The sequence below is a fragment of the Triticum dicoccoides genome, chromosome 1A, assembly GCF_002162155.2.
Source record: "Triticum dicoccoides isolate Atlit2015 ecotype Zavitan chromosome 1A, WEW_v2.0, whole genome shotgun sequence".
Taxonomy (NCBI): domain Eukaryota; kingdom Viridiplantae; phylum Streptophyta; class Magnoliopsida; order Poales; family Poaceae; genus Triticum; species Triticum dicoccoides.
The window spans coordinates 537,882,759-537,893,286 of record NC_041380.1 but is presented as its reverse complement, the minus strand read 5'-3'; the positions used below and the strand labels follow the sequence as shown (position 1 = coordinate 537,893,286).

The following is a 10,528-nucleotide window of genomic DNA, read 5'->3' as shown; positions in this document are numbered from 1 at the left end:
GCCATGGATGCCGGTATTGACCCCGTTCTTTCATTCATTTTGTCTCCTTTTAGTTCTTGTTTCTTAGGGGCAATGGTGGTTGCATCTCTAGATTTTTGGCGAAATCTAGGCTTGAGTTGGTTGGAGAAGGCAACTAGACTATCTAGATTAGGGTTTGATAGGATTATTTTTGAATTTGGTAGGCCGGTAGTGCCGGATCTGACTACGGTAGTAAGAACCCGATGTTTCACCGCCTCGTGCTATATGAAACTGCTGTTTCTCCGCCTCAAGCAGTACTACCGCTCCTCTTGGAGCGGTCCTACCGCTTGACCTAGAGCGGTACTACCGCTTGGGGGGGGGGGTACTACCGCGGGCAGGTCACGGTACTACCGCTGAATGCCAATTTCCATCATTTTCCTGCCTTACCTTGATCCTTTTGTTGAGTTTGTTGGCTTATGCTCGTTCTTTCTGGTTGTTTCGCGTTGTTCTTGTGTTTGGCTCCAGGTGATGACCGTTCCGAGCAGCAAGGTTGCCGTATCAACCCCGGGCGTGCCACATCAAAACGCTACCGCACCTCAGAGCCTGCCGTTGGTTCCTCGAGCACCCAACCGCCTCTAGCAAGTGCTTCTGCAAGTGTTCCTCCACCTCCTCAGCAATCGAAGCGAGCCGCCAACAAGTCAAAAGGGAAGACTGTGACTGAGATGACCAACAAGGAGTTTTGGGAGAAGCGTCGCCGCAACCCCTATGCGTTGGACCAAGAACCCACTTTGGTCAACCGCCCGTTCTGGAACCGTTTTCAGTTTGCCATCTACTTTGATGTGATCAAGCCCAAGAAGAATCTTTTTGTTGATGTTCGCTCCATTGACACTGATGGTATGGAGAAGGATCCGGAGTACTTTGGCGAAGCTCTTCAGATGTGCACTCAGCTAAACATTCTCAGGATCATGCAATTCAATAAGGATTTCGATGCGGATTTGGTGGCTCAATTATATGCCACCGTCCACCTTGGGACGGATGTCGACAGGACTCTGACATGGATGACCAATGGCAAGCTGCTTTCTGTCAAGTGGAAGGCTTTCATGGAGTTACTTGATGTGGTGGATACCGGGCTTCAGACTCCTGTCGGTTTCCGTCCTCACCGCAATGCTACATCCACCCACAAGCAAGCCCTTTGGCCCTACTGCACTGTGAAGGTTCACCCTGTAACTAAGAAGAAGACCTATGAGCTGTCTCCGTATCTGGACATTCTTCATCGCATATTCCGTGAGACTCTCTTCCCTCGGATCGGGAATCTGGATATGGTCCACTCTTACCTCGTGGACATGCTCCTTTTCTGTCAGCATGAGAAGGAAGCAAGCAATGGAGAGAGCCTGGATATCTCTCATGTCATGTGGTCTGAACTTCTATCTGCCGTGTCTGAGCGCAAGTGTCCTATCTATGGTCCCTTCATCATGAGGCTCATTGAGAGGGCCTGGGCACAGACTTATCCCAAAGTGCTGCTAGAGACTGGAGACTTGGTTTCTCATGAGATCAAGCGTCTGAGGAAGAAGGACAACTGGACAGCGCCTCACACAGGGGGTCCATCTGCTACTGCTGCCACAGGGGGCCCATCTGCTGCTGCTGCTGCCATGGGGACAGAGGGTGAGGCTGCTACTGATGCTCATGAGGAGGACTTTGGCCATTCTAGTGCAGAACCATCGTGGGCACAGAAGCTCAAGTGCAAGATGAAGAAGCTTTTCTGCATGGAGTCCCATGGTCAGTACATGACTCATGTGGCGGAGAAGCATGCCAGGACGCGCCACAAGGAGATCATGCGTCTGTTGGGAGCACCAGTTGCCAGTGGGTCTGAGGGTCAGATCGCTGAAGAGGAGGACTGGATTCATCAGAATTGCCACTGGACTGACTCCGATGCCGAGCAGTTTTCGACCCACGACGAAGATGCAGAGATGTGATGTTCGAGATCTTCCTCCTCCCATCACCTGGAGTCGTAGTGTCACTCTATGCCCTTTTTGGTGTTTCACTACCAAAGGGGGAGAGAGTGTAGGGATTTGCTTCTTGTGTCGTGCTTTGAGTCGTCTTGTGTTTTCTTGTGTGTTCCTTCTTTGGTTTGGTTTGGTGTGAGACCTAAGTCCTAGTCATATGGTGTAAGACATATGCTCCCTATCGCTACCTTATTACTTATGTCATTTTAGAGTACTGTAGTTTATTGTGAGATGCATGCTTGTCCTGTTTACTCTCTTCTCTCATATATATTGTGCTTAGTATTATTGGACTATAAAATATAGGAGGTGTGTTGATCGGAATGTGTGTGTCGTGCCATCTCTAGGTGCACACATTCTGGGGGAGCCCGTCTATATTTTGTAGTTCTTAGTTTTCTTTGTTTCATTTCTTTTCCTTGCGCAAATCCCTAGTTGTCATCAATCCACCAAAAAGGGGGAGATTGTTACGGCATATCTCTCTCAAGGTAGTTTTGGTGATTGATGACAACATGTTTGCGGACTAATCCTGTGCTTTGAATTATTCATAGATTCTTCCCTGGCACGAGACGCTTTCTTCCCCTCGGAGTGTATTTCAAGACGGTGTAGCTCTTTCGTTTCTTTCTCGGTGGACTAGTTGCGTAGAGGGCACCGTACTATCAAGAGAGGGTCTGCTGGGGTTTTGCATGGGTGGAATCATCACGTACACATCAGCTTCTCACCCTTCGAGCTTTCCCTGTCGATTGAAGAGATCTCTCCTCTCTTCCTTGTTCTGTCTGGGTCTAAGCAGCAGTACCGCGCACCCAGCGGTAGTACCGCTGAGAAGCCACAAGCGGCAGTACCGCTTCGCAGCGGTAGTACCGCCGTGGCTCCACAGCAGTAGTACCGCTGGGGGCCTGGCACCTCCGCCTGGTCCTCAGCTTCTTTGAGAGATCCCTTATCCCTCTCTCTCTCTCTCTCCAGCGGTAGTACCGCACTGCCTGCGGTACTACGGCCGAAGGGTCACAAGCGGCAGTACCGCTCCACAGCGGTACTACCGCCCTTGAGCCCACTGCCGTAGTATCGTTGGGCAGTCTGGCTCCTACCGCCTCGATTCGAGAGGTCTTTTTCTCGTGTCGGGTTTTGCGGCACTAGTCACGGTTGTAGTGGCGGTAGTACCGTTCCTGGAGCGGTAGTACCGCCCTACCACCGCGGTAGTACCGTAGTTGGATCTGTTCCCTACTAGTCTCCTCAGCGCGACAGTACCGCTGGCTGGGGCGGCAGTACCGCTGTCCTGGCGGTAGTACCGCCCTGTGCGGGGTTGGTTGGTGGGGGGGCAACGGGATTGTTGCCCCCACTATAAAAGGGAGTCCCCTTCTTCCTTCTCACCTACCTCTTCCTCCCCCAAGCTCCATTTATTGCTCAAGCTCCATTAAATACTCCAAGCTTCATTTCCGCCCGATCTATCTCTCTAGCCAATCAAATTTGTTGATTTGCTCGGGAGTGGTTGAGAAGGCTCCGATCTACACTTCCACCAAGGGATTTTCGATTCCCCCACTCATCCCTAGCGGATCTTGTTACTCTTGGATGTTTGAGCACCCTAGACGGTTGAGGTCACCTCGGAGCCATATTCCATTGTGGTGAAGCTTCGTGGTCTTGTTGGGAGCCTCCGATTAAGTTCTGGAGATTGCCCCAACCTTGTTTGTAAAGGTTCGGTCGCCGCCTTCAAGGGCACCAATAGTGGAATCACGGCATCTCGCATTGTGTGAGGGCGTGAGGAGAATACGGTGGCCCTAGTGCTTCTTGGGGAGCATTGTGCCTCCACACTGCTCCAACGGAGACGTACTTCCCCTCAAAAGGAAAGAATTTCGGTAACACATCCTCGTCTTCACCGGATCCACTCTTGGTTATCTCTTACCTTTACTTGTGCAAGATCTTTAGTGTTTCTACCCTTGCTTGCTTGTATGCTTGTTGTTATTGCATCATATAGGTTACTCACCTAGTTGCACATCTAGACAACCTACTTTGACGCAAAGTTTAATTTGGTAAAGAAAAGCTAAAAATTGGTAGTTGCCTATTCACCCCCCTCTAGTCAACCATATCTGCCCCCTGATTTATCCTTATCTCTCTCATAAATGATGTAAGTGTTATTTGAGACAATAAAGTAAGCCATGATGACATTCCTAAAAAAGGGTTCAAAAAAATCTATACACATAAGAGAAGAAATCCTGCAGGCTAATCATGACAAAAAAAGTTTTCAAACTCAGACATAGCCCTCGGCCCACTAGTAGAAAAGGGGGCTTTGGTCCAGGCCGGGTAACCCCATTAGTCCCGGTTCAGTCCAGAAGCAGGACCAATGGGGGCATTGGTCCCGGTTCGTGAGCCCAGGGGGCCGGCCGGGCCACGTGGGCCATTGGTCTCGGTTCATCTAGACCTTTTGGTCCCGGTTGGTGTGATGAATCGGGACCAATGGGTGAAGAATAACTTATTCTGCACCCTGGGTGATGGATAGTAACACTGAACATTTGAATATATATATATATATATATATATATATATATATATATATAACATTTTTAAAATTGATTAAAAAGAATATTTTCAAAATATAAATAAAAGTAAAAATAATCCAAACAAATGAAAATGAAATGCAGTTGCACACGTTAAGCGAGGTACATCTGCGCCCGTTGCAAGAGGGACGAATAAGGATTTGCCAAGAATCGGCTAGTATCCAGGTTAGGTAGAAGTAAATTTTCTGTTGAGATTTGTAATGATCGCGGTGGGGCCTTGATTGATTTATGGTCGGGCCATGATTGATTTGTTGTCAGACTGTTCTTGTACCAAACCCATCTATAGCAACAAGATCAGGATCAATGATACTTGAAAGCGTGATACTTCTGTTGATCAGTACCAAAAACTGCGGCTAGTGGGTGTAGCTGAGGTGATTGCGACCGCTTGATGATATTTATGATGGGTTCGCAGGCAGGCAACTTATGGTAAAAGCTTTCCGCCCATCACAAATTGAAAGAATTGAAAGATGTCCATTATAGAAACTAGTAAATGAGCACGTACAATGCACGTTGATATTAGGGAGCAAATTAACTGCACGTTGATATTAGGTAGGATATCGATTATGTGTTAATTATGAGATTAATATAGATGTTGATATTTGATATGATATCAATCGCACGCTCAACATATTGAAAGCTCACCACTGGAGCAATCTAGGTCGTTTGATTGACATAATTTGATGGCCGAGATTAATTGAATCTGTCTCTTTGGATCTTTTTATATTACTATATAAATGTGCTACAAATTTTGTAAAAGCAAATCAGAATCACATGGTGAGGGAGGTCACACCATGGTGGAAGCCTACGAGTGATATGTTCAAATTAAATGTTGACGAGTCATATCATGGAGATGAAGGAGAGGGAGCTGCAGGGGCTGCCATCCGGGATGCAAATGGAGATTTCATTGCCGGTTCCTGTTCTTTCAGACGCTACCACTACGTAAGCTCTTGCTATGAAGCATGGTCTTATTTTCGCAGCATCGCTCGGCATACATCAGATCATCACAAAATTAGACTCTTTGGAAGTTGTTAGTGCATGCACAGGAACAAACTCACGGTGGATAGGAGCTGCGGCAATTTACGCGGATTGAATAGATCTTATTGTGGAGATTGGGAACGTCCATTTCAAGCACTGTCTATGCAAAGCAAATTGTACTGCTCATGAGATTGCTAGATTTAGTTTTGAGAGTAAGATTTCTTGTAATTGGGTCGATGCGCCCCCTGATTTATCCTTATCTCTCTCATAAACGATGTAAGTGTTATTTGAGATCAATAAAGTAAGCCATGATGACATTCCTAAAAAGGGGTTCAAAAAAAAAATCTATACACATAAGAGAAGAAATCCTGCGGGCTAATCATGACAAAAAAAGTTTTCAAACTCAGACATAGCCCTCGGGCGCCCCATGCTGAACATGAGCTCAGTTTTTGCCGATTGTGTCTTGATTTGGCCACTGCCATTTTTTTTGGAGGAAAATACTTCCAATCTATTCCTCAAGCATCGTGACAGTACAAAGAACATCAGAAGTAAAAGAAGTTACATCGATGCTTGTAGACCATCCTATGACGACTACAAACACTGGAGCGAGCAGAAAGCGCGCCGCCGTCATCGACCCACCCTCTTTGAAGCCGAACAAACCTTGTTATAGTAGACAGTCAGAAAATCATTGTGTTAAGGCTCCAAAAGACTAACACACCCAAACAACAACCATCGCTGATTAAGAGAAAACATATATCGGGGAGACCTATAGACACTCAAACGAAGACCGGATTGGCTGCAGGCACTGGAAGCACCATGTATTCGGCAATTTCCTTCGCAATGCTTGGGAGCTAGAGCAACTGTTCCTGGGAAGTAGCAATTCCTATGTGCATTGTTCTATATAATCAATGTCCCAAATGCTGGTCCTTAAAGGCACGTGCACTAAAACTTTTCGACTGTCATCGACAAGATCAGACCGGCTCTGGTAGCAGAGCAGCGACAACGGCACGTCGACGGCTCTTTCTAATGGTAGTGTTTGTCGTTTGGTGGTCTAAGTATCTTAGTGTAATTTTTATTAAGTTCAGGATGCATTTTGTACTTCTGATGAAGTTTTATAAGAGATCTGAATACTTTTTTTTTCGCAAAAAGGAATCTCCCAAATGCTGCTACAGCCTCGTGCACCTTTTCTTTCGGCAGGGAGACACATGAGCACGTTCCTAGTAAGTAGCGTACCACCAAATCAGAATATAATCATACTCACAGACAAAATAGAGATCATCAATCTCATGCAAAGCTATTCTAAAATTTTAAAAATAAATTACTTTCAAAAGTACTTGGACAACTCAAAAATCAAATTTCAGCAATGTGTCCTCGCGACGAGGTCTGCCGTAATAGATCTCATATGGGCACATTCTAACAAATATTTCTTAAAAAGCCACTTTGTGCCACGAACCCCTCTCCCTCCGCATGTACGACGGGAGGGAGTGAGGACCCTAGGGCTTTGGTCCCGTTATGGTAGGGTTAGGAATATATTTAGGGCTTGTTCCCGTTCAACTGTGGCGAGATGATGGTGTCACTATTGGCATGGAATAAGGTCTCTTGCCTCGCCTCATTCCGGTGATGTTTCTTTGTATCACCGGAAATCATGTGAAAGATGGGGTATCTCGAGATCTGTTCTCCGGGCCTGACTTTTTTTCCCGAAGTTTTGTCTCGGTGGTGATGTCCTGCGGAGCAGACAATATGATTGTGCCTCTTGGTTCTTCGGTTCTAGTTCTGACCGGCAAAGGTTAGCCAGCCTCGGTTTTGTCGGGTAATGTGTCAGATTTGTGTTCTTCAACTTCGAAACTTGAGAGTTCTATAGGCTCTCTCCGATATTTTCCTCTCTGGAACGGAGATTTACTACGCAAATCACGGTTGTCTACATCATCGACTTACCAGCTGCGTCCAAAAAAAAAACTGATTTTCTGACCTTGACCAATGTTAACACATGTGCATTGTTCTGTTGTTGAAACTGTTATTCGGAGCTCAACTCTAGAGGCGAGAATCTCATTCAACGTTGGATCGACAACATCGGCGCACGAGCTCCTCAACTTTCACGATCTTGGATCACCGACATCGGAGTAAGCATGTGGCACGAGTTGACAGACACAACACAACACAACGTTGGATCGACAACATCGGTGCGACATTTGAGGTCGCACCGACGCGCCTGTACAGGCAACGTGAGATCAACAGACACAACACAAGCACCATTACGGGAAGTCCTGTGATCACTTGAAGCTACTGTGCAAACCAGATCCCCGTCTATAAATAGACAGAGTGTTCTCTTCTCTTCTCATTCCACCCATAAAAAAGGCCACATCTGATCAAGAACAGTGTAGCAATGGCGGTCGCCCGGGAGCAGCACATCCTCGACCAGGGCCTTCTCGATGCCCAGCTCGAGCTCTGGCATCACACCCTCGGCTATGTCAAGTCCATGGCGCTCAAGTCTGTTAGGAATAAGACACGGTGGTGGTGGTGACCAACGTGTGCGTGCGTGTTGGTCGTGCCGGACGCCGTGGCGTGCGTGCGTGTGTGCGTGCGTTGGGTGTGTGTGTGCGTGTCGAGTCTGTGCTCATGATCGAGTCGTAGTCAGTTAGCAGCAGCCGTGGCTGGACGCGTTAGAACGCGTAGTAGAGGACAGCGTAGGCGAGCTAGTCTCTGGGCGCTCGTACGTGCGTGCGTACGAAAGGAAGCTTGGGCGCTGCGTCTCGTAGTCTACAAAGCCGGCCAGCATTTGGTTAGTCCAGGTTGTTATGCGTAGATGGTTAGGAGTCCAGATATGTCCTGGTTTGTCCAGCTATATATATGACAGGGAAAAGAGGGCGTTCGGCGCCTTGGTTTGTTGCCAGAAAAACAATCTATCTCCGTTCCTTGCTTCTTCTACCTCCATCCCTGAAAGCTAGTTCGAGCTAGTTAGGGTTAGATCCCAACAAAGTCCGCCCTGGAACTCGGCATCGCCGACGCCATCCACCGCCAAGGCGGCGCCGCCACCCTCTCCCAGATTGCCGCCACGGCCACGCTCCACCCGTCCAAGATCTCCTGCCTGCGCCGCCTCATGCGTGTGCTCTCTGCTCACCGTCTCAGGCGTCTTCGGAGTAGAACACTCCGGGGACGGCGGCGTTGAAGGCGAGGCCGTCTACGCGCTGACGCCGGCGTCCCGTCTCCTCGTCGTCTCGGCCTCAGCGAACATGGTCCACGTCACGAAGATGCTCCTGCACCCCATCATCGTCTCCCCGTTCTCCGACCTCGGGACTTGGTTCCAGAACGAGCTGCCGGAGCCGGACCTCTTCAAGGTGAAGCATGGCAAGACCTTCTGGGAGCTGGCCAACGAGGACCCTGCGTACAACGCAATCGTCAACGACGGCATGGTCTCCGACAGCAGCTTCCTCATGGACATCGCCATCAGGGAGTGTGGGGACGTCTTCCAGGGGATAGGCTCCCTGGTCGACGTTGCCGGGGGGCACGGTGGAGCGGCACAGGCCATCTCGAAGGCGTTCCCGCACGTGAAGTGCAGCGTGATGGACCTTGCCCACGTCGTTGCCGAGGCTCCGAGCGGTACCGACGTGGAGTTCATCGCCGGCGACATGTTTGAGAGCTTTCCGTCGGCCCATGCTGTCTTCCTCAAGGTGCGTCAAGTAGTGAACTCAATGTTGGTACTCCATTAGTCTATACGATCACAATGTCCATTTTGGGAAAGATATATATAGCTATAAAGTTAGCATGTTGTCAACTAACGATTGGGGTCACCACCTTCAATTGTTTCAGTGGGTCATGCATGATTGGAGTGACGAGGACTGCATCAAGATACTGAAAAATTGCAAGAAAGCCATCGCGCCAAAAGACGTGGGAGGGAAGGTGATAATTGTCGACATAGTGGTTGGTGCAGGGTCACGGGACCAGAAGCACAAAGAGACACAAGTCATGTTCGACCTTTTCATCATGTTTGTCAATGGTATCGAGCGAGATGAGCAGGAGTGGAAGAAGATCATCTTTGAGGCGGGATTCAGCGACTACAAAATCACGCCCGTTTTGGGTGTGAGATCGATCATCGAGGTTTACCTGTGAACATCTGGTCTTTGATTGGTGAAGTACGTTTTTCTGGAGTGCCAGACTCCTAGTAAGTGTGGTCGCCATATTAATTTCTAGCTCTTGGTGTTGTGTTCTGGAAAGGAGTGTGTGCTTCTCGGCTAATAAAAATATGCTATGATACCCTCACTGTGGGATGTCTAAATTGTTGCCTTCTCAGAAATACACAAGAATATAAGTAAAACTGAGCCTTTTGAGACAGAAAGTACTCCCTTCGTTTTTTTAGTCTGCATATAAGATTTGATCAAAGTCAAACTTTGTAAAGTTTGACCAATTTTATTGAAAAAAATATCAACATCTACAAGACTAAACCTATATGTTATGAAAATTAATTTCATGATGCATCTAACAATCTTGATTTCATATTGTGAATCTTGATATATTTTTCTATAAACTTACACAAAGTTGACAAAGCTTGACTTTGATTAAATCTTATATGCAGACTAAAAAGAAACAGAGGGAGTATGTGTTTACCTTGGGCTTGGCCCGCCTTGGCCAGCCCAACCAGTTTTCGGTAGCTCTGTCACTGCACGTGTTGCCATGAAGTTTCCTTCACCATGATTCTTTTGATGCAAACTTTGTGTAGATCGTACCATGCATGTGAGTCGGGCTGATGGTAGGAAAGGTGACATTATGGTATCACATGCCCTCACCTCTTGCTCATCGAGCTCACATCAGATCGCAGATGTCTCGGATGTGTTAAAGTGATTGAATGGTCAAAATAACTAGCTCTAGTTTTTGGTAGAGCTCGATGGGATAATACACGAGGGCTCATAATGAAATCAAGTTGATCCATATCAAAAAAATATTTATAAATAAGCATTGATCTTTGAACCACAATTGAGAAGTACACTACATACATGAAATTCTAAAAACTATATGAAGCTGAAACTATTGGATCTAACTTGCATAACACTTTGT

General features: G+C 47.3%; 1 pseudogene; it reads left to right on the top strand.

Annotated features, from left to right (window-relative positions):
* Positions 1-7,817: 7,817 nt before the first annotated feature.
* Positions 7,818-9,823, top strand: LOC119286979 (annotated as a pseudogene).
* Positions 9,824-10,528: the final 705 nt, after the last annotated feature.